Source organism: Channa argus, chromosome 2 (assembly GCF_033026475.1).
Source record: "Channa argus isolate prfri chromosome 2, Channa argus male v1.0, whole genome shotgun sequence".
Lineage (NCBI taxonomy): Eukaryota > Metazoa > Chordata > Actinopteri > Anabantiformes > Channidae > Channa > Channa argus.
The window spans coordinates 4,136,039-4,160,493 of record NC_090198.1 but is presented as its reverse complement, the minus strand read 5'-3'; the positions used below and the strand labels follow the sequence as shown (position 1 = coordinate 4,160,493).

Here is a 24,455-nt window from a genome sequence, read left to right as displayed (position 1 = left end):
AATCTAAATTGGCTCCCAAGGGCATAACGACTACCTTGTTCACCAAAGACATTGTGTATGTTTTCGGAGTATTTAGCATATGCTGCTGTAACCTGAGATCCCTCTCCCTCTCGTTCACTCCGTCTCCCTTGCACAGTTGTACACAAAACACACAAGGTTTCTAAAAGTTGCTTTTCTTTACTTATTTCCCATCAGGCCCTTAATTAAATTCAAAATAGTTCACATCTAACCCGTAAATTGTGTTGCACCAACCAACCGCCCACTAGATGAACCTGAACAGAGGCACAAATACAGGCAGGGTGATGGGGACGCGGCGGCTGGGTGTCTACCAGAAGGACACAAATCGAAAGTAGCGTCTCTCAGATCACAAGCAATGAGCAATGTCAGCCATCCAAAGTGATATTTTTAATGTAAACACACTATAATGTGAATAATGAGAAGTCTTCTCAGTCAATGAAAAACTATATCAGGTTGATTATTTAGATACAGCTTTAACACGGCTTTTTAAATGATCTTTAAATGATTCTTTTTTTTCTAACTAAAATTAAATATGGACTCAGTAAACTATCTTGCGAAGTTTGTCCAAAAGCAGACGTAGAGAAGTTATTGTTCCACTTGAGTAAAATACCACAGGAAAAGGTGCGAACATTTGATCGAATCTGTTAATCTATGATTTGATATCAAAGCACAACTGCAGAGTAATGAAAATAGCTAACGTTTTAAGACAGTCTAACCTTTCCTGTGTTTACCTTATTAAAGAGTGTGTACCTTAACTGGTAGTGCAATACACAAGAGGGGGGAAACAATGTGTATAAAGCCGGCAGTGTTTAAGCAGGCGAACAGTAAAGTAATAGGCAAGAGCAGTGAAGTGTTGATTCTACAAAAGATGCGGGGGGAAATTGCACCTTAGTGCGCACACACACACACATACAAGCAAGCGAGCACACACATATATGCACATAAATACACACGCACATTCCCTCCCCCTCCTCAATGTACTCCCACAACACGGCCGGCTGCCTGGCAGCCGAAGTTAACATTTTCAGAGAAAATATTCCTTGCCTCCAATAGTCCAGTGTAATTCATTTTCCATCTCTGTTCATTAATCATTGTTAAAATTAGTGATCCATTTCTTCCACTCTGCCATCTGCACTCAGCTTCCTAACAAACATGACACCTCAGTGCATAATAAAAGCTGACAGCTACGAGGAGGCCTTTCCAAATAGCTTTCTGCATATGTGCACCTCCACGACTTGATGCCATTGTCAGACAAAAGTAGGTTATTTAGCCTGCTGGCTGGACGGAGCTGGTAGATGAGTGCACACACATGTGCGCGCGCACGCTCAATCATACATGGCCATATATATATATGTAGACCCACGTGCGTGTATACACTTGGATGTTCCAAGAGCTTCAGTGCAAACCCACTCACAGTCACATGCACACACTTGAAAGTGCATGTGCCAACACAAAACAACAGATGTGCAATAGTCTTGAGTGGAATGTGTTAAAATTGTGATAAGGAAAAAGCCCCTACCTTTTTTTTTTGGCAAAGTGAGGAAAATAAGAAAAGGGGAAACATACAAAACACGAGCAATCCCACCCAAGAGAGCGAAATAAGCACAGAGCAGTCTTAAAGGTGCTCCAGTTTACCCCAACCGGGGCTTTTGTTGTAACCTCAGTTCTGAACAGTGCTGTACTTTTCCATTTGCTCCCAGCAGCTGTGGTATGTGTGTACGTCTGTGTGTATGTATTTGTTGTGATACTGTATTTCAGATCGTCTACACCCTGATCCCAACTCAGCTTGACTAAGAGGCAAGACAATGTGGAACAGAAAGAAGGGAAAGGGAGAGTCAACGAGGGCAGAGGATACCCCTGTTAAAGCTAGCCAGGCCTCGTAAATACCATTCTAATTCACATCAAAACAGCCTGGTGTAAATTTAGGGGTCCTGAAGAAAGTGACTTCACCTCTCATTTTCAAGGCATCTGCATTTGAACCAAATCAGTTTCATTTAAACAAATTGTAAAATCTGTACAAAAACATCCCGAAATCATTCAAAACGTTTCCCCACAAACATGAGAATATCGCCTAAGCCTTTCTCTCACACACACACACACACACACACACATATGCACAGCTTACTCAAAGTACCTTTTCCTTACACCCCTCAAACTGTCCTTTCTCACATCTAAACACACACACACACAGGTTCACACATAAACCTCAACAATCCAATGCTGCTGTACTCCTGTGATTCTCCTCTGTACTCACACACATATAGAGTCAGGATCCCTCCCTGGCGAGGTGTGTGTGTGTGTGTGTGTGTGTGTGTGTGTGTGTGTGTGTCTCTGCCCGAGGCACAGCACATTAATCTATATAATGCCCTCAAAGAGAAGGCTTTTTCACACCGCTAACTGCCAAGGACTACGAGGGGCAGCGGCTGAGCCATGATTCAGCTGTTAGCCCAACTGGCGTCCCTGCGCGCACACACACACACACACACACACACACACACACACCAGCTCTCCCCCCTATTCCCACTCCCACACCCCTCTCAATACACACACACACACAATATGTTAGCAGGAGTACACACATACACCCTTAGCTGGCAAGGAAGACAGCGCAGACACCTTTGTGAGCTCACACAGGGACACGCTCATCAACACTAGAGCTGCATATGGAACCTCAATGATTTTTTTTTCCTTTTTTTTTTTTTTTTTGCTAAAAAACAAAATGTGTCGAAGTATCAAAAACTGGCACACGGTGCTTCATCGTCCTTCTTTACTCATCACACAGTTCCTTTAAATTTCAAAATGAAGTAGCTCATTTTTTTACTGTTTTATTGGGTCAAGTTTGTGTACAGCTGCTTTTGAATGAGAACAAACAGCATTTGAGAAGATGAGCTTCTTGTGTGAGATGAAAAAGAAAATGTTGTAGTTCCCCAATTTCCTTACCATTACAAAAATGTAAAAATGTTGGTTTTATAAAATGAGGTATTATAGCTACATCATGTGTTGCTTGCTTGAGATAAAGCTCCATAAGTGTGATTATATACTGTTTCAGATAGTGTATAGAGCAGCTGTGCAAAAGTCTAGAGTACAGTACCTCCTCCACCATCTGCTGGAGTGACCTTACAGGATTTCTAGGCTTCATATTTCTCATATTTCAGATTGCAACCTCAAATGTGTGTGTGTGAAGATGCCAAGTGCAGATTTAATATTCATTTGTTGCATGGAAGGCAACAAAACAGACAGCCCAGAGCAGTGATTGGAGGGCCAGTGCTCAGAGACAGACGGCGAGCAGAAGAGCAGCTAAATCATCTTGACATTCACCAAGAAGTAGCCACACAGAAAGCTACTGCTGCTGTTAGTTCTCCCATTGACTAATTTGGTTCTACTTAACCCCTAAACACCCTGTAGACACACACACACACGCACGCATGAGCACACACACTGACAGAAGTGGATGCAAGGCAAATAGAGGCTGATACACACACGCGTGTGCACCGCGCACAGACACACACACACATACGTGCATCTCCCAGTGACACGTTTAATTCCTGGTTCTCAGCACATCTGAATTACACTGGGCTGATGAAGGAGAGAGGGCCAGGCCCCTCTGGACTGATTAGCATCATTTAAGGAAGCCTCCCTTTTCGTTTTCTGCCCACCTCAGCAACCTTTCTCCACCGCCACCCCCCCAGCCCCCCCCCCCCCCCTCTCTCTCTGTCACTATCTGACACTCACCAGGGCAAAGACATCCACCTTCCAGCCTTAAAGATGGGTGGTATCCCCACAAGCACAAGTCAATATGGAGTACACTAATTTACATCTAACACAGGAGAACTAAATGTGTGGGCCTCTGGGGTGGTTTTATTCCCTCTCGTATTCCGAGGCAACTCCTCGTTAACTTCAGAATGTGTTTCTCCAAAGAGCAGGGGGACACAACCAGTGCATATATACATCGGGCGCCGTATGATGCTCTCTTTTTCTGTGTGTGTAAAGTAAGTAAGACAGAGCCTGTTTTATTTGTGCATATCCCCCCCCCCCCCCCTTCTAAATTATATAAGCCTTGCACATGGCTTAAAATTTTGTAAAGCTTTTCTCAAAATCCTACTTATGGTTGCCATTCTGTGCCAAAAAGTTCATCTGGCCTGTAAATTTAAGCATGGATTACAAATATTCAAATCATGAGCTTACTGTTCAAATAAACATTTCCAACAGGGAGGGGAAAAGTTGCAAGGCATACACTTTCAGCATAATTCCTCCTCTGGCACCTCCCCTACCCTTGCTCCTAATAAAACAACCACACACAGGAAAAAAAAAAAAAAAAAGAGCGAAAAGAGAGAATGGGGGGTTAAGGTTGGGGGGGGGGAGACAAGAAATGCATAAACAAAAGTTAAAAGTTTGGCTTCTTCATTTAGCGTGTACTGGATAAACAGCGTTGATGAAATATGTAATTAATGTAATTGTAACCACCTATGCAATTACAGTCAGCTGGGTGGGCTCGGCTGTAGCCCCAGTACACTTTGTCGCAGGACAAAGGGCACGTTATTAAAGTTTTTTTTAAAAAAAAAAGAGGAGGTAGGAGGGAGAAAAAAGGGAAGGGCTTAAGCTGGTCAGCTGCTCACCACATGGTTGAAATAATAAGGACTGAAGTCACAATCATTTGGGCTTTAGTTGAGCTCCGCTGATCACTGCACTTTACACTGGACAAAAGAAACACCTGACAGACTCCTGGGCATCCAGGAATTTCGGAGACATATTTTCTGTGATGTTACCTGACTGATGAAAGTGTACATATTCTCTGTGCTCACCTAAAATCTGACCCCGATTCATGAAATCACAGCTGAGAGTTAAAAAAAAAAACATTGGATAGCTTAGCACCGAAGCCTATGGTCATTCAGTGATGGGGAAACATGGAGGCATAAGGGATCAGTAGTTTAAAGATGTGTAACTTCTTTTCAAGTGATTAGTTCAGATATGCTCCTTATCTTAATGTGAAGAGATGCTGTCAGCGCCTCCTGTAAAGCAGACTACAAGCAGTGAACAGCCCTGTTCTTCGTTTTTCAAGGTGTTTGACTGTGTCTTGCCTTCCGACCAATCAGAGAAGGCCAAAACTTTGCTGAGTATCTATGAGGCAGCAAAAACCTTGACATGGTGTCAGTATGTGAGACACTGCGTGGACTGATTTTGTGTGATGTCCAAAAGTTGCATTTTGTAGCATTAAGATTAAACATATCGGTTGATAATGTTTCTTCAGTGACTGAAGAATCCGATGTGATCTTTTAAATTTCTAACTAGTCAACTGATGATTTTATGGAAAAGAAGACTCACACACTGACTATTCGGAGTATTACCAAAAGTAATTAGGCAGAAAAGTGCTTCCTCAGAAACTTATAGTATACTATTAGATTATTGTTGCTTCTGCAGCCAGTTTGCTTCGGCAAGTTTAAGTTAAAGCTGGTCAAAGATAAGAGATTTGAATTTTAAAAAAAAAATGGGAGTGAACTAATTTTTAAAGTTAAATCCAGATATTGTTGCATAACTGTTTTTCTGAACAGATGCAAATAAATCTGTGATTAAGTGAAGTACTTGACTCGTACTTGGTATATTTGTTGTGTGATTTGGTCATACACATCGTTTCTTTTGCATTTTTCGTTCACAGTCCGGCTTTCACATCAACTTGCAAACACCACCATCTGCAACCCGCACAAGGGGCTTAGAAAAAAATCTGTACTATTCCAAAACTGTTATATAGATAATCTAAAATTAGTCGAGGGATTATCAACACAGAAGCTTTACATATAGACAAATGTATTGTCACTGGGGTGGAGGCAAGTCCGAATTTTGGGTTAAGGTGCAGGCCGCTGCCCAGGCCTGTTCATACTGACAGCCGGTGTTATCCCAGGGATTAAAATAGCCTCTTCTCTGGTACTCGCCCCTGCCCAGCATTAAAGTCTTCCACATTTGCAAAATTGCAAACAGATGCAGCTCAAGTACCTGCAAATAATCTGCCAAGACCAATTTCAAAAGGGAGATTTCAGAATATGTGGGAGTCATTAGAGGGAGTATTATTTCAGCGATGAGCGCGAGAGGGCCAGCCGTGGATCACCCAACCAGATGGGTTCTGCTGCCTTTTATTCAGGAAGAAAGAAGCCGACGTGTTCTTCATCTCCCCCATTCCCCCAAATGAAGATATATAACGTGTATGAAGCAATTACGGCAGAATATTGGAAGTTTCAGAAGCAACCAAAGAATGTCAAATTTCCTTTTGAGTTTCTCAAAACAATCTTTTCATCTTGCCAGTGAGGATGCTTTCAGACAGGGGCTGAGAAGTCTGGGGGGTGGGGGGGGGGTGGGGGGGGGTGGGGGGGGGGGGGGGCTGTTCGATGTAAACGAGGATACAGGCACAGAGATCTGAGGCTTTTATTGTTTTGTACTGAGTGTTAAATATGAAGAATTAAAAGGTAGATGCCTTAAAAGGGGCCTGTGGCGTATGTAAATGAAATGTGTTTCAGAGCCATAATTTGCAACTGCTGCTGTTGTTATTTTTCCGACGACTATCAGAAGTTTCTCTGGTCGCCTCAGTGCAGCTTTAAAGCGACGCACAACAAAGCGTTCCACCAATTAAAGACGATTTTAACACCAAGAACTGCAGCAAACTTCATTAGATTCTCCATCCAGCTGCTGACAAAAAGCCATTCAGAATGCATCTTTAAACGTCAGTAATGAATAATGTATAATCAAAACACTGACTTTCTTCTCTCTCGCGCACACTAGCCATTCACAACATCTAGCAGCCCTTATACCAAATGAAATGTTTATATCAAATGGAATTTGATTAGGTGACTGGTTATTATTGCTAGTGGGGGAAGCTGAATAACAATCTGAGGCACTTTAAAAAAAAAATGATCAAAATTACCAAGCCCTTGAAACAATACACATTCAATCAAATTCTTCATAATTGTAACAGTAGGAAGCATTTTAGGCATTCCACCCACAACAAACAGGCTTTGTTCTCCTGTTATGAGAGGCAGCGAGGGGACACAATCAAGTGCGTGAGAAAGCCAGAAACACAGGATTTCAAGCAATTCCTCCCTCTCTTCCCCCCCCCCCCCCCCCTCCAATAAACGCCCCAGCCCCACATCCCCTTACCTACCCTGCACCCTCACTCTGTTTTTTTTTTTTTTTTTTCAGGGTCACCCATATTGTTTGCTTCCTGTCTCATTGTAGCTGGCAAAAAGAGAATTTGGTAATTGAGTGGTACAGAACATGTGCCCTCCCTGCTCGCAGATGACAGATGGATTATAAAAACTTCAAAGGCGAGCATTTGGAGCACCAGGGGAGAGATGCAAGGTATTTGAACTATCATTCTTTACCCAGGAGACAATGACTCCCTGACATGGTACATACATCAAGGAATAGTGCAACGGCACAGACATAATCCAACACACACATGCACTCGCACCGCTCCTCTCTCTCTTTCCCTCCCCGTTCAGAGCAACTTTGCGCCAAGCGTATAACAAGTGGGGGGTAATGCAGAGAGAACGAGGGAGAAAGAGAGAGGAGCTGGCACTGGCAGGAGATGGAATTTTATCTTTGTTTTTGGTTTTTCTGTTTCGTGACTTGTCACCTTTGTGGGTTTTTTGCCACCTTCAGAGTTCAAGCTCCGGTGTCCCCCGCGGTTGGCAAAATAACCAGAATGTATCTGTACTTTGATCAGCAGGCCTTGTGGTAAACTATAAACACTAGTGTACTGTAAAGTGCAGGGGAGAATGGTGGGTGACGATGCCTATAATCATCTTATAAGCATGATTTATGAAAAGGGCCATCTGCTTTGCCTTACTTAAGTACGGAGGCAACCTTTAATAATATAAGGACATGAGGGATAGTGAGGGGGGGGGTAAGTACCAAGAGGAGGAGGGATTGCTGTGGTTCCACACAAAAGACGCAAGGATTTCAACAAATTGGTGAAGGCAACCACCTCCTCTCCCTCTCCCATGCTCTTCTTCCACTTCTTCCTGACTCGTCTCCTCAGCGTTCAGCCATTAGTTCAGATGCCAGCTAATCACTGTTGACCTCCCCTCTCGCAGCATTTAACCCCAGCCCCTCCCCCTGACCCTGAAGGAATTAGCAGCGTCACTGTAACACACACACACACACACACATACACACAAACACACACGTATGTATAGTGACAAACTAAAGTGTAGCCAAAAGAAAAGTCCTGCTACACACTTTCTACACTTGCTCTCATGAGGTATTTGCCGCCTGAGTTTTATGAGCCCTATGTGTGGTTATTGGAGTAAAGCCAAACATAAGACTTCAAGTAAAAAAAAATTTTTTTTTGTCCTTTCGGCTCATTCTGTGAGTTCAGGGTCGCTACAGCGGATCATCGTCCGCATGTTGATTTGGCACAGCCCTTCCTGACGCAACCCTCCCGAATTTCTACCGGGCTTGGGACCGGCACTGTGCGGCTAGGGATGAGCTGTTGGGGGTTCGGTGTCTTGCCCAGGGACACTTTGACCCCATGGTCGGTAGGCAGCCAGTCTACCAACTGAGATTTCGGATAAATGATGGGTGATTTACAAATGTTCAAAATCACACACGGAAAAAAATGCCATTGTTAGTTTCCTGAGTAACAATTAAGATATTGAAACTTATGGTTTTGAGCAACGCGCAGTCAACACCCAACAGTTCTTTGGTTTAGTATCAATAAAAACAAGGAGAACAAGTCTATTTATTTACAGTGGAGACAATTTTAGCATTCTTGTCGAAATTATCATTGATAAAACAAATCACTGGATATGTAGCAGATGAATTATATGACAATTACTTGATTGATTAATCAACAAGTTGTTTCAGATATTTTATTAATTGTAATTTGAGATTTTTTAATTACTGTCTTATATAGATTATGTGGATTAGGGCCACGATAAGAAATGTACGTTCCAATGTTTCTGAGTTTAATTTAAGAGTTTTGTGAGAGAAAGTCTGTATTCTGAGTTTAAAATCTGAATCTTCTTTCGTAGTTTTAGTGCCTGAGCATTAAAAATCAAACCATAACAACTGCTCTGTTTGAATCCCCATAAAAAGATCTTTGAATTGTTATTTGTAACTAGCCTAAACCTACAGAAATGTATTATACAAGAATTTAAGTCAGAGAAACACAACATATCTTCTCATTTAAAACGCCCTAATTATTGATCATCAAAATTTTGGGGTCATCCAAAGTTTTCTCTATCAGCCTTAGTTTTGGCTCATGAAGAAGCCGCACTTCAAATCTGTAATTCTACTCCGAAATTCCTCATCAGCTGATCATTTCTTATGGACAAATAGAAAAAGTAAGGAATAAAGTTCGGGCCAGCTAATTGGTATAACACATTCTATACATGAGGAACAAGAACGTCTTAAAGCGCACAGGCTCTGACTTGATTGACATTCATGCCCCAGCTGCTGCCCTTTCGCTTTGCTGTGACCTGGAAATGGCTCCCAACGCAACCTTAAAGAGCGATGGCAACAGAAACAGCGTTGGGAGGAGGAGGAGATGGGTGAGGAGGAGGGGTGGTGCCATAATGAGGCCATCCGGCATATGCTATTGTGCTACAAGCCACATACAAACACAGACACACACACACACACGCACACACACGCACACACACACACAGAGACACCCACTCTCTTCCCCTGTGGTCACCTTTTCAGTGTCCAATTGGATTGTTGGTCTAATCTTGGTTGGATCATCTTATCAAGGCCTAGGGTCATTATGTGTAATGGGTCCCAGCTAACTCGCTCTCTCATCCTCAGCACCCCCACACTTTGCCCCTTCTGCCCCATCCAACATCTCTCTCAACAACCCATCCTAACTACCTATAACTTCTCTCAGAGCTCCTCAAATAAATACACCAACTTTGTTTTAATTCCTCTATATATTTAATTATACAAAAGTGATTTAACTATAACTGTCAAAGAAATGTGTAAAATGTATAAATACAGTATTTTTATTCTTGTAGGATTTAAGCAAAAATACTGATGTTGTTATTATTGTGTTTTGGTTTTTTTTTCTTTGTATATGAAGTCAAATCCTATTTTTCATATTGTTCACTTTTGGTTATGGCAGGATTCAAAATAAATTTCAGATTTCTGGTCTGCCGTATAATTTTCTTGACAAACCTGTCATGGAAACTGTATAATCATTTGTCTTTCCACCCTTCCCATCCTTCCTCACTCTCTTTATCCTCCTCCTTCTCCTCCTCCTCGAAGCCTCGCAGCATGTGTAAGCAGAAGCGCACGTGCTCCCCTCGCCCTCATTACCAGCTAACTACGCTGTTTGATTAAAAGCATGTACAGAGAAGAAGAGAGAGAGAGAGAGAGAGAGAGAGAATGAAAAGAGAGAGAGGAGGAAGAGGTGGAGGGGGTGGGAGAGAAGAGAAACAGGCCGAACCTCCATAATTAAGATCACTTCACAGATTACCTCCGGCAACAAAAGTGCGGCGAGCGGCCGCCCGCAGCCACAGAAATTGGATGAAAAAGGGGTGTTGAGAAGGAGACTGACCTCAACTGCCACCCACTACCACAACCCCCCCCACCCCCAAAAAAACTAACAGACACACACAGACTCGCACACACACATACGTACAGACAGTGAAGTAAAGAGAAGCACACTTCTTACAGTCAGAAGCACTGATTGAGGGTTCAGCACCTGAGGGCTTGCTCACACATCTGCTGCACTGCCTGGAGAGGTGATCCATCCACTGGTGTCAACCATCATTGCCCTGAGCTGTCTCAAAAAGAGACACTTCTGAGCGCGATGCCAACCTTCACAGTGTTTTTAAAGACGGAAAATTGCCAAAATAGCCGTCAGTTACTCAATTGAGTGATTCAACTGTTTTATCTCTCAACATTTACTCTTTACTTTTTATGTTCTCTCCACCACTTTCTTTCCTTTCACCCTCAGTGTTCTCCTGTACTTTTCACCTTGGCCTCCTCAGTCCACCACACTCTCACCTTGCACACCAAACCTGATCTCTGGTGCGTAAGGGAGGGGGAGGGGGGGTCGCCGTTTACTCTAATCACCGGGATCTAGCAAGAGCGCCTCAAAGCCCTCGGGGGCTGATCGGCAATCAGAGAGACGGAGGATACGAGGCAGAGAGAGAAAAAATAAACTCAACCGCAACGTCAGGTATGTGAAGCGAACCTCTCCGCTCCCTAATCCGAAGCAGCTCTGTCATGAAATTGTCCTGCTGGTGGGTGGGCAGAATGAGGGGTGTTTGGGAGGAAGTGAGCACAGAGTTGAAGAACTTCCTGTGGAAGAGTAAGTTCTGGTCACAGAGGTCACGGGCAGGGTGAAGTGTGGACGTGTGTATTGTGTGTTACTGCGCTGTGGTACAAAATAAGCCTGGCTACAGATCAGTTTTAATGAATTAAGGGCTCCTCATTCCAGTTCAATTTGTGGCTGGTTTATTGTAAGCTGGATCTCATTGTCACAGATTTGATAGTGTTTAAGATAAAAAAAAATTATGCTGACAAAAATAATTGCTGGAATCTGTAAACATAAGGACCAGAAAAAACATGAGTGGTCACACAATCAAAAGGGCTGTAAATAAGACAACGGTTAAGCCAGATTATCTCGACCACTTTACTTGCAGGGAAATCTGAAAACTCAGCACATGTGCAGTGAGGTAATAATCCCATATTGCGTTAAAAACCACTCTGCACAGCAAAAAAACTAGTGTAAGTAGCATCAGGAAGCCACTTTGTAGAACTCAAAAATAGACATTTCATTCATCTAAATGAAAATCCAAGATTTTGCTTTAAGATGACAACAAAACACGAAAAAAACATTCAGGTTTCAAACAAGACTACAGTCTTTAGACCCAGCTGTGCTTTAAGCGAAATGCTAGCAGCAGCATGCTACATATATGCGGAACGTACGGACAAATTAAAATCTAGGTCTGGTGATGGTCCGAGAAGATCCAAAGTGCAGTGCAGTACCTCACCTGGTCACTTAAACCATTTGGAGACAAGGCTGACTCTCCACATCACATCCAGCTCAGCGTGACCAGTCCAGCTGTCTGACTGCTCATATTTCTTCCCACGAAAAAAAAATAAATAACGCTACCATAACTTATAGACAAGATGGTACAAGACATGTGCCTGTAAGTTGGTACAAACGCTGTGCTGCACTGTTGAGCTGACAACAGAGTAAACTGGAAACATGCTGCATTCAGACTCTGGGCTTGGGGATTCAGGAAATGTTTGGAATGTGTTATTTCATGTACATATCAGACACAGAAATGCAATCTGTGTCCACTGATTAAAAAGCTTTTTACTTGTGTAAAACGCCTTACAATGCCCAGAGTCCTGCTGCATTAAATGCACCTACCTACTGGAATGAATGACTATTCAAACATAGTGAAACTCTGTCTGAATACAGCCTAAGTCTTCCATGTTCTTCTAATATTTAGTCATCATTGGATGCCACGGAGTGACAGAAGGTTGGAATAGTGAATCTGTTCAAAATGACCCCTCAGTTTTTGGGAGACACATTGCGAATGGGTGAGCAAATTCGAAGTGAGAACTCACTCCAATCCTTCGAGCATATCAGTGTCATCAACCACACCATGGATGCAAATGCTTCAAAATGTCTATTCCCTCTCCGTCTCTCTGTCTCTCTGTCTCTCTCCCTCTCTCCGTTCAGATCTGACAGTCCTGTTTACCAAAGCAGCCGAGAGACAAGCTGAACAAGGCCCCGGGCCCCAGCACTTCCACTTAACTCTCCCCATTATTACGATTGGTGTGAACGGCACAACAAAAGAGATAAAATGCAGTTCTGAGGCGAAGAAAACAACCACAGCTCACGATCAAGAATAATAATAATAACAAAAAAGACATGGATGAAAACAAAAGAGTTAGAAGAAGGAGGTGGTGGAGGCGGGAGGGTGGAGAGAGAAGAGGATGAGGTGGGCCATTTGGAAATAGAAATATAAAAAGATGATTTTAAAAATTGCCGGAAATTGAGGCTGATCTGTTGAGGTTTTCTTTTTTAAGCATGGGTGGAAGCGCATCTTACGACTTAAAAAGAGGTATCAAAGGAAAGAGCCAGGCACCAGGGGAATTCTCCCACATCGCAGAGTTGGCTTTTTAAATTCAACCCCCGGTAACAACACAGATAAATAATAGATAAATAGTATTTACCTCCCACCTCGAACAACACTTTTTAAAGTAGTTCATGAAAGACTGACAGCTCTTAGCGAGCACTTACACAAACACACATTCCTGAGTGTGTATTTTAGCTAATTAAATAAAACACCAGGTGAGATTGACTGATTGTGAGCGTGTGCATGGACAGAAAAAGGAGAAACAGGCAACAGAGAAAGATCAAATATTTTGGATGAATTTCATTAAGCCTGCATTTATCATTAGCGGTTTCATCAGCACCTGACAGTTAGTTTATGTTCAGGAAGAGTGATTGCAACAAAAGTGATTGATCTAACCTTAACCTCCTCCACAGCCCAGTAATTTATGTACAGTCCCTAAACTTGTCTGACGTTCTCTGATGCCTCACACAGGCTGTCTTAGTAAAGATGTTCCACAAATTAAAAAAGAGGGCATAAAAACGACTTGTTTTGAATAACCTCTCCTCAAATAAGTGGGAGAATAAATAAGTAGACATATATTTACCTTTTAAAGCTACGCCTCAGAGACATGGTCACGACTGTGCCAGGCTTTCACAGAAGGCTGTGTGTTTAAATGCCTGGAATGCTCATTTGCCTTTTGGGTTTACTTATTTACTTTTGCATAAATGAAGAACAGTAATGCGGTATTAAGGGGCTTCTCGGGGGGGAAGTTGTGTGTTTTTAAAATGCAGCCTTTTTTAAACGACTCCCTCAGTTTGCTATATTAAGGCAGGCTGATGATTAATGCAGCATAGATCTAATTTCTCTTGATTAAAGAAAAAAAATAAAAATAGAAAAATGATGCCAGAAGTGAGATGAGCCCCCCCAACCCCCCCTTACTCAAAGTCATCAGATACAAAATGATCATCAAGGAAAAAATGAGCAACCAATAATCACAAATTTGCCAATAACCAAATACAAAATGGAAAACGACTGCCTCGATCAACTGGAGCTCAGGAATATTTTGCACCAGCAAGCAGCTGCACCACCACCACTGTCACTAGGAATAAAAACTTAAACCTTTCAGAGCTCTCGATTGATTCTTTAATTCAGCCTGATGTGACATTAAAACCCTTTGGTTGACTTCCACTGGCTGTGACAAATGTACCAGCGCTTAATAGAGGTGTGCAGACAGGCCGGCATTTCAGTGACTTTTATCAAACTAAATTTATCAACACAGGCTCCCAGGATCTGTGGCAGCAGCTTGTTCAGAAGGAAGCCTACAGATACCGTTAAGTACATCATTCCTCCTCTCTGTCTCGCTCCTTCTCTCACTCCTTTTCACCGCATTTCTCTGTAAGTGTTTTTTCCCGCTCTGCCCTGTCATCACTCTGCCTACTCTTTATTCATCTCGTTTCTCCCCCGAATCTAACATTCCGTGGATGTGGTACTTTGCGTACCAACAGGAATGTTTTCTTTTTGCTGATTGTCTAAAATTAACCAGAAATCCCAAATAGTGGAAGTCAAGGTGTAAAAAGGGCCTAATTACCACAGTTGGACCATCACAGGGCTGTGAAACTACACAAAATACAGAGGATAGTGATGACTAACATAACATTTTCAGTTCTGATTTTAAACTCAGAAAATCTTAATTTACAAATTCAACAAAGTCTGAATACAGAAGAGGATTAGGGCCACTACCAAAAAAGTTGTCAATTTAAACACTAAATTCAGATTTTGAAATATAAATTTTAACGTTCTTTTGGCAGATTGTTAATTTTAAATATAGAATTAGGCTTTTAAAAAGTCACAACTCAAATACAATGCAAAAACACTAAAACTGAAACATACGGGCCACTATTGAGTAATGATTTGAATTCCAAACTCAGAATTCAAAATTTTTCTCTAAAATTCCAAGCTACAAAAACAGTCCGAATGTAAATAGAAATAGTTAACTTGTACTTAACTTAATTTGTAAGGACACTTAAACTTGAAAATAAAAATGAGGATTAAAAAAAACTTTCTCACTTTAAACTCAGAAATCAGACTTAAATTCCAACTTTTTTTGAGAATTGTGACTTTTTTATTTTGACCAATTTCTGGTTTTAAAGTCAGAATGCTGATATGACAAAGTCACAAAGACACTAAAACTCAGGTCAAACAACAAGCCTCTGTTAAGAAGTGATTTGAGTTCTGCCTTTTATTCAGAATTCTGACTTTTAATGTGACAAAATTCTGGGTTTAAAGTCAGAAATCCAATGCTTGTTGGGTCCATTGCCAATGTCTGTACAAAAAAGGCATGAGATCGAGTTGTATTTAAATCAGTAATGGAGAAATGTGTAATTCTTGAAACTTCCTAACCAGTTTAACTTTGAAATTTCCAGGATTTAATTTCCTTGTGCTAGGTGAAGGCATTGGTACAATGTTACCAGTTTCCTGCTTAAAACAAGATTTATATCCGCTCCCAATATTGCGCAGTGACAGTTAGGCTACCATTCACTCTAAATGGCACAAAATTCTTCCTTTATCTCTAATCTCATCCAGTTAAAGAAAAAGTGTTTGGATTCATTATCACTTAATGGAGAGTCTATTGTAATTTAGCTGTTATTTGAAACCAATTTCCAAAAGTTGGCCAATGAATCGTTGCTTGAAGAGTACAGTGCGTAGCAGCTGCACACCAACATCTTCGCCACAAGCCGAACACAGAGGTAGATTGTGCAAACAAAAAGGCAAAATATAAGAAAAAAGGCAAAATATAAAAAGAGATGATAGGAAAAATGAGAGATAAGCGAGGAGAGAGAGTGGAGATAGAGAGATGACAGAGGCCACAGCAAAGAGACAGAAGAAAGAGGAGTGAAACGGTGGAACGAGGACTGCGATAAGGAGGCTTTTGAAGGGTCCTCTGAGAAACGGGGATTGCTCAGTTCAGCACCATCAGAGCCTCGGAGGTACTTGAACCTTGCCTGCCTTTCCTTCACCTCTTTGTAGAGCTGCTGCCCTGCAGGCCACCTGTAAACCGCTTTGACACATGATCCACTCCCACGGATGTAGAGTGGAAAACACACACACACACACACACACACACACATAAACAACTGCTTACAGGAAGCCACACTAAACGTGCACAAAGCTTGTGTTCTAACATTAGTACTCGATTAACAACTATTTGTCTCACTTTTCAGTGAAGGGCCACTCATGACAGAAATGAAAGTGATACCTAATAGTTCGTCTCATGACATAATCATTAGAAAATGTAGGGGTTTTTTTTTTTTCTGTTTTAAGCAACAGAACCTTTAGCGAGACAGGACAAATAGCCTGCTATTATCCATGGGCCTCACGTTGGCGTTAAAGTGGCACTGGGAGGATTTTAACCTTCACCTCCTGAAGGCAGAGAGAAACAGGACACATTGGAATTTAATTAAACGATTAGATGGATGCTGAGCCACAGACACAAACAAAAGTGGCAGGGATAGAGAATGGTAACTTTTAGGCAAACACACACATGAACCAGACAAATGATTACTAAGAAATGGAAGCTCCGACCTCTGCAATCCCCCAACAAAAAATAAAAAGAAAATTAAAAAAAAAAAAAGAGGATAATAAAACGACAGCTCCTGATTAGGCACTGTCAAAATATTTGCAATGGAGGAATTCCACCAGGCAAGCACGGAATCGGCTCCTCTACAAAAGAGCCATCTTCCCTGAGTAACAAGTTGGTGCAATGAGTGTCGACAGAAGAGGAGCTGAAATCCCCCCCCCGGGCTAGAGAATATCCCACTATTGTAGTCTTAACCCGCGAGACCTGGCGGGGAATGTTCAGCTTTCACAGTCACTTCTCATCCTATTTGTAGCACTGCTGCTGACGTGTGGATGCCTGGGCCAGAGCAGGTCACTTTTTCATTTCTTTAAAATATCTCCCTTGTTCTTTCAGCAACCACCATCTTTCCATTTTCACTCCTCTTTTACAAAACCAGACCCGCAAATATTTGAGTGGGCATTCATGTATATTGTCGTTTTTTTTCTCTCTCTCTCTCTTGCAACCCCCGCCCTCATGCCAAACCACCTTTTTTCATCTCTCTTTTTTCTGTATTTTTTTGTTCCACAAGGCAAGTTTCATTAAAGATCCAATTATGCAAATCAGGTGCTGGAGAGGCAGTTGAATATGCACTATAATGGTGTACAGTAATCGTTCGACACAATATACGGCATTCGGGGCCAGATTTACGAGCGCAACAGAACTGCAACGGCTCAGTCCTTTGGTGAAAACCTCTTGATCATAATTAAAGGTGCAGGAGTTCTCTCCAGCATCATCACACCCTCTTTTTATTTTTTCCTGCTTCTTTTTCTCTATTCTTTCCCTCTTTTCCTCTCTCTCTCTCTCTCTCTCTCTCTCTCTCCATCTTGTGCTACTTTGGTGTGCTCATTAGCAGAGGTCTGGGAAGTTTACAGAGGTCACGTCCCAGAGGTGGAGCAGCTAAAGAGCAGGAATGACATGTGTGATTCAGTCAGTGATGGTATGTGAAGTGGGTAACAGACATAACCTGTCTCAAACACACACACACACACACATAACCTTCCATCTCGTGAACACTGGAGGTATTTACCACTGTGTTAGCTGAGCATGGCTGAATGCTAAGCAGTTACAATTCTCTGCTTCAGGACCTCTGATTGATGTGTGTTCGCCTGTTTGTGTTAAGCTGTTTTCCGCAGAAACGACACGGCTGAAAACGCAGTGCCGTTCAACACATCAAACAGGAAACCTGACATCGCATGACGCATCCTTAAATCCACAATGCTAACAAACTTTGGGAAAACACTAAACTAACGCCAAATTTAATAATGTCTTAGTGCCAAAAGGGGGGGATCAGCAGGGGGAAAAGAATATTACTAGCTGTGAGGATGTGTTACTTTTTTTCGGGACACATTCCTTGTCAGTGTTTTGCGAGTTCCAAATTGTTACACACGAGACAGAGAAAGGCCAAGGTGTGAGCCTTTGCCTTGACACTGGATCTTCTCAGGGCTGAGCAGTTAAACTAGGCCCGAAACACACACATTACGTAGGTTCATGTGCACATGTACTGACTGCTGCCAGTGCTCACTTCTGTGCGTGTGCTGACCTGCATCCATCCACGTTCAAAAACTTATTTAGTGTAATCTGGTACAGAAAACGGCAAAGGCGAAAAAAAAAAAACGATCCTCCTTCCGCCGCTCACTTCATGTCCACCAATGCCTTGGTAAGACCACTCTTACCATCTCGCCCCACACAGATACACACACACCGACTCCCTCCACTGCCCAGACAGGCAGACGCTCCTTGCGATGGCAACCCTGCATGAGAAGACTTAGTCGAGCCTATCTGTCAGCGCCTCATCTGCCCCACACTCTTTATTCTTAGATCAAACTGACATCCGTGATTACACCCCCCCCCTACCAACAGCACCACCACAACCACCGGTCCGACTCATCCACCCCATTGTTCCTGCAACCCCTCCACCCCCTTCCCCAAGTCTTTATCAAGCTCTCACGGCAAAGAACACATCAGGGGAAATATCCACTCACACTCCTAAGTATAGAGTGAGGAGCTGTATTGTACATTTAAACAGTGAGCCGACAAAGCTGATCGTTTATACAGCTACATTTCAAATGACAGCATATTTGTTTCTAGCTAATGACATCTTCCATATTTCACACTTACATCGCTTTCTTTACATTCTTTTAGATTGTGTTTTATTTCGGTCCCAAACTCAAACAAAAGCAATGTGTTGAATTTACAATTGGATTGGAAATAAATAGAACTTGATAGGCAAGTCATCCATTGACAATTTTGTTTTCGCAAAATGAGATTCTATAAAGGTCAAATAATGAGCAAAGGTCAGTGGCACTAACTTCATCAAACTTTGGGGCTGTACATGCCTGCTTTGATTTATCACCGCGATGGATTAAATCAAATCTGCTTTATAAAAGTTGGGCATCACCCCCTGTGGGCTAGTAGTTGGGGGAAAAAAATCTAATCAACAAACATTTTGATGAGAGAAATTCAGACAAATAAGATTCAAAAAATGTTATTGTTTCAGATTTACATCTTATGTTTTGTGGTCGGGGTGATCCCCTCTCGATTTCTCATCCCACATTGGATTCCGTCCTTTCAGTTTGTGTGTGTGTGTGTGTGTGTGTGTGTGTGTGTGATGGCTCACACAGCTATTGCAAGCCCAGCCCGCCGAGCATCTTCCCCTCTCTCTGGCTTGAACTCTGGAGATCAAGGTCACTGAGCTACAAGGCACAAGCCAGACTAACGCGCCTGTGTGTTACAGACATATTGGGATACACGCATGCTGCTGCTTCGCACCCTGCCACCTGAGAGGGAGAGAGCAAGATCCCAACTAGAATGGAGGAAAAAAAAAAAAGAAAAAAGAAATGACACAGCCAGTGTGAGCTTTCACAATGACTGCACGTATAAATTAATGGCTGGCTGATGAGCAGAGCTGGCCTGATCTGGCCTGCCCACCACCACCGCCGCCGCCCCTGATCCCAGCGGACTGGGAGCCCTGGCCTCACAGCCTGTGCAGCTGGAGCCCTCTCCTCTATAATTACATGAGAAGGGGATCAACTAGCCACAGCAAGGCTGCCTGTCTCACTGTGGACTGCACCGTTTGCTGATGCATACATCACAGGGTAGTGGATCATTTGAATTGCGTTTTTGTTCCGACTGATTATACATTCTTATTTCTTGCGCTGCTAGATTATGTACTTTGTGCGACCACTTCACTGTGGATCTGTGTGTTTTTCACAGTGCACTGGGATGACTTCTCATGTGCTGCTTCTTTATGCGCATTTGTTAAACGAGTGTGTGATTTTTATTTTTTTTCCTCACATTGTGTTTTCTTTTCCTTTTTCAAAAATCTGATTGTGTACACGTCAACATGCAAATAATTCACTGCGTGTCGGGCTGACAACACTGCGGCTTCAGTCGAGTGGGTCTACTCCATGGTGAACCGAGTGGCTGACTGACTGACTGACTGACTGACAGCCTGGTGAAAAGAGGACTCATTTAATGCCATCCTTTGCATCCCCCCCCCCCCCTCTCTCTCTCTCTCTCTCTCTCTCTCTGTTGTCTGTCTCTCTTATCACTCTCTTCTCTCTCATTTTTAGCTGAGAGACGTGCACCGCCGCAGTCAGTCACGGCCAGCAGCCCCCTAAGCAACACTGACACAGGCACAGGTGGGAATGTAACTAACAGGAGATGAACTGAGAACCGATTTTGAGCTCTGTGGGTTGGAAAGTTGCGGCACAAGATAATGCCAAAATGAGCGTGTGATAAATCCCACAAAATAAAACATCCATAAAGGCATATTTATCTATTTGACTTGCCATGAAGTGGAGATAAATAATACCTGCATATTCAATGAGAGCAATTATTTTAATGACAGCAAAACAGATAATTCATTAGTGAGCCATATGTAATATTAAAATGTAACCTGACTGGGGGATTAATACAAAAAAAATAAAATAAAAAAATCTGAAGGATGCCTAATGGATATTAAATAAACCACTGAGGCCTTGACAACAAATTCACACCAGAAATTCCTCCAGCAGGCCAGTCTGCAAGGCAAGGCCTTTTCTTAAACGCAGCGTCTCTCTCCCCAAATATTTTAACTTGTAGCAATGCACAGATGTACAGTAACAGTTCTGTGAGGCAGCCTGAACTGTCAGAAGAGCGGAGAGGGTGGGGGGGACACTTATCCATTTACTATTTCATCTCCAATATGAGAATGAAAGGAGCTGACAAAAAGGGTTTACGCCCAGACACTATTTCAGACATAATATCCGCCCTGTGCATACCATTAAACAATGACAGCATCTCAACTCGCACAGTACATCTATTTATCTATTTTCCCTTCACAATGAATCTGAGGAAGAGGCAACTTTTTCTTTTTTCTTTTTTTTTTTTTGGGCTCAAGAGAACTTGAGGGAAGGTTAGAGAAACAGTGGCGAAACAACGTGATAGACATTGTTAAGTATTTTAAGAAGGATGTCATGTGTCTTCACAGCCATTGTGCAGCGCTGGAAGCTTGCTGGAAGTGGCTGAATAACCCAAGTCAGATCACTCAGGGGTCAACTCGAGTTCCAAGAAAAGGTCCTCCCCACCCAAGGCGTACGGTGAGACAGAGGCTTTAAATGGGATTACGAGCATCATCCCTGGTGCCACATATTACTGATAATTCAGTTCTTCCCCATCATGTAAAGCCCAAATTCGGACATGTGAGCCTCGATGTGGGAATTCATCACTCAAGCCGGTCAGAGGTGTTCTTACAGCAGAGCTCGGAGCGCGTTCAACCTGCAGGATCTTTAGGGAATCCTAAAAATAAACACACGCTCCTGAATTTAAAGATTAAAAAAAAAAACTTGTGAGAGTGTGAGTGCAATGACATTCAACCTCATCCATGCCTTGCAAAAAATATTATTAGCTTATGAGCTCTCTATTCCCAGTATTGGATGCTCATCAGTCCTCTGTAGCCTTTAACCGAGCCGCTTAACTTTCAACCAACCTTTATAAAAATCCACAATAAAACATTACATCTCCTCTATTAAAAGTGACACGGGATCCTTTAAATATGTCAAGTTTTCCGCTGCTGAATGTGCGCTACAGCCTCCGCTTATAACTGAATGCCATCATAACGTCTCCACAAAGCATAATGCAGCGACTGCTTATTCATAAGAGGTCGATCACTGCACAAAATGGCAGGTCTCACCGGCTCCCTTCTTCCATCTCACAACTTTTTGACACATGGTGGCAAACGCTTCGCTAAACTTCCACCGCCCTCCTCGCTCTTTTCAACACAAAGTGCGGGGCGTCTGTTAAGAAAGTTTGCCGTGCACACACTTTAACGGGCAACACGGCTGGAGTTTTACTCAAAAGTCTCTCAATGTGTCGCCGAATCTGAGTGCGCAATGTAGCAGAGCCGTGCGCCCGATTGCTCTTTACGCACACTCTGTGACACAATGCACACAACATGCAACGCCAAACAAAACATGCTACAATTTATTTTCAGCGGAATAAAAAAAATAACTGTTTGATCAACGCGTTGAGTTGCAAGGTGTCGAGCACCACAGTCCATGTCTTGGTCCCAGCTGCTATTTTGTCGCCGTTTTTTTTTTTTTTTTTTTTTTTTTACGATCATCACTCGCTACGGATAATTGCTCTGTTATTTTCTAATCATGATTGGGGAGACATCAGGGGCCCCCGCTGCGATGCTCCCACACAAACAATCCCAATCCTACACCAAAACTGACTTCACAGCGAGTAATACACTCCAAGCCTCCTGTAAAACCCCACTCGTGTACTACAAGCTCCACACTTCTTACCTTTTAAATTTGGCGAAGCGCCGGCTAACTCCTGCGCGTAAACGATGCGTTGTGAGAGATAGCGTTCATTGAATAATGAGGCATGTCCATAGGATTTGACCGGATCATATTCTTTTCAGATGACGGGGGTGTTGAAAAAAAGTGCGCCTCGGACCTGTTAAATACTGTCCACTCCTCGATCCTGTCCCTACCGCTGCTCCCTGCCGCGCATCTTGAGTTTGAAATGAAAAATAGCGCTTTGATACTTGTCTCTCTTCTTGCTTTTTTTTTCTGTCCCTTTCAGCCGGCGGCGTGCTAATGGTAAACGTTTGCATTGATGTCGCTGGCCAGGCATCAGCATATTCCTTTCATCTTTCAGCTTGGACTCCCCCTATCTGGTAGGTGAAATGAATTGTACCGTTAAGAAGGCACTCCATTGTAGAAAGCAGCGACGACTGGCTGGATATACAGCCCGGGTCTTGCGGTACTCGCCGTTCACGGGCATGAAAAAAGCAGCTGATGAGCCCAGCGGTGAACAGAAGCTCGTTTAAAGAAATAATGTCCTTTAACGTTACATGTCCCCCGATACCTAGATGCGAGAAAGGCAGCCTATTCCGAGCACCCTAATTTGTTTCTGACCTTGAACTGCCACAAACAGTTTTAATAAAAAAATAAAAAATAATAAAAAAAAATCTGCCCCGTGTACATAAGCATTCACACACACACACACAGGCAGGCAGCTTCGCCGCGTAGGCACTGCTGCGCGTCCAGAAATTGGCTTGGGTAACAACCCTTCCGCGTAAAGACACCCCAGGTCACTAAATTACTTCCAAAAAGTAGAATTCCTTACCTTTATAAGTGAAGTGTCTCGAGGTTTTTCCCTCTTCTCCTCGCGCAAGGCAGAAAAAAAACCAAAACAAACAAACTCCAGGATAAATGAGTGTTGCCTCCCGTGCGTCCTGAGCGTCAGTCACCGCTTAAGAGAAGTAATGAGTGATAAAAATGACGCTCATCTCTCTGCACTGTAACCTTGTGGCGTATTTAATGTAAATAAGCCGCGTTGTGTTGCCAGTCCCCGCTCACACAAACGCTCACACGTGAACTCGCGTTTGCCTTCTTCTTCTTCTTCTTCTTCTTTTTTTTTTTTTGCCTTTCTCTTAGTGTATTGACGATTTATTCTCACAGCCTGGGAGCACACAGAGCGGAATGAGCATAATTATTTCAAATGATATATCAATAATACGACCTGTCCAATTAAAGGCATTTCTGCACACCTCTCTCAGGATGTTTGAAAGCGCCCACTCGCACCGCAAAGTACAAACATACTAGATGCAAAAGTACATACTTTTTTGGGGAGGGGGGGGGGGGGGTTGATATTTCCACAAGGAGACCTACACTTGAAGTTGGCACAACTTTTTTTTTTGGTGCTATAGCTAAAAACACACACACACACGCGACAAATAGACGTTCCGCACAGGCCGAAGTGTTTCTTGCGACTAAAACCTGCTCTGCATGATGGTTCTGATATATTATGCTTCTATAGAGGGGTGGAAGAGACTGAATAATGCCATTATAGATTCAGTATCCCAGCGTTGACAAAAGACAGGGCTTCAATAGAGGCTTTGTTATAGGATTATATAATGATTATGGGGTAATTATGGGAACGGTTTGGTAATAATAAAAAAGTATCAAGTGCTCTCTTGCACGGACAGCTTGTTTTCTATAATGTAAGTGCATGAGTAGAGGAGTGTGATAAGACAGACAGACAGACAGACGGTGCTGCTGACAGCTAGTGGTAGGATGACTGCAGACCCCCCCCCCCACCCCGCCAATTATTCAAAATGTCGAACCGAGCAACACATTAATACCACTGACAGAGATGCTATCGGATGTCCTCAGAACCGGACATGGGGCCACAATGGAATATCTCGGGGTCATATTCATAACAGCCCGCTACCCCCAATCCCCCCTCCTCCCCACCCTTTCGCC

General features: G+C 42.8%; 1 protein-coding gene across 10 annotated transcripts in view; it reads right to left on the bottom strand.

Moving 5' to 3' along the window:
• znf536 (zinc finger protein 536) overlaps positions 1–23,795 on the bottom strand; it is a 216,555-nt gene extending 192,760 nt beyond the window's left edge. For 5 of the 10 annotated variants that reach the window (XR_010912298.1, XM_067494953.1, XM_067494951.1 and 2 more), the window contains exon 1: positions 22,488–23,177. The gene's annotated coding sequence lies outside the window, so the exon portion shown is untranslated. Of the gene's footprint in view, positions 1–22,487; positions 23,178–23,316 lie in introns of those variants that run through there. The other 5 variants (XM_067494954.1, XM_067494952.1, XR_010912299.1 and 2 more) reach the window with 4 other exon arrangements.
• Positions 23,796–24,455: the final 660 nt, after the last annotated feature.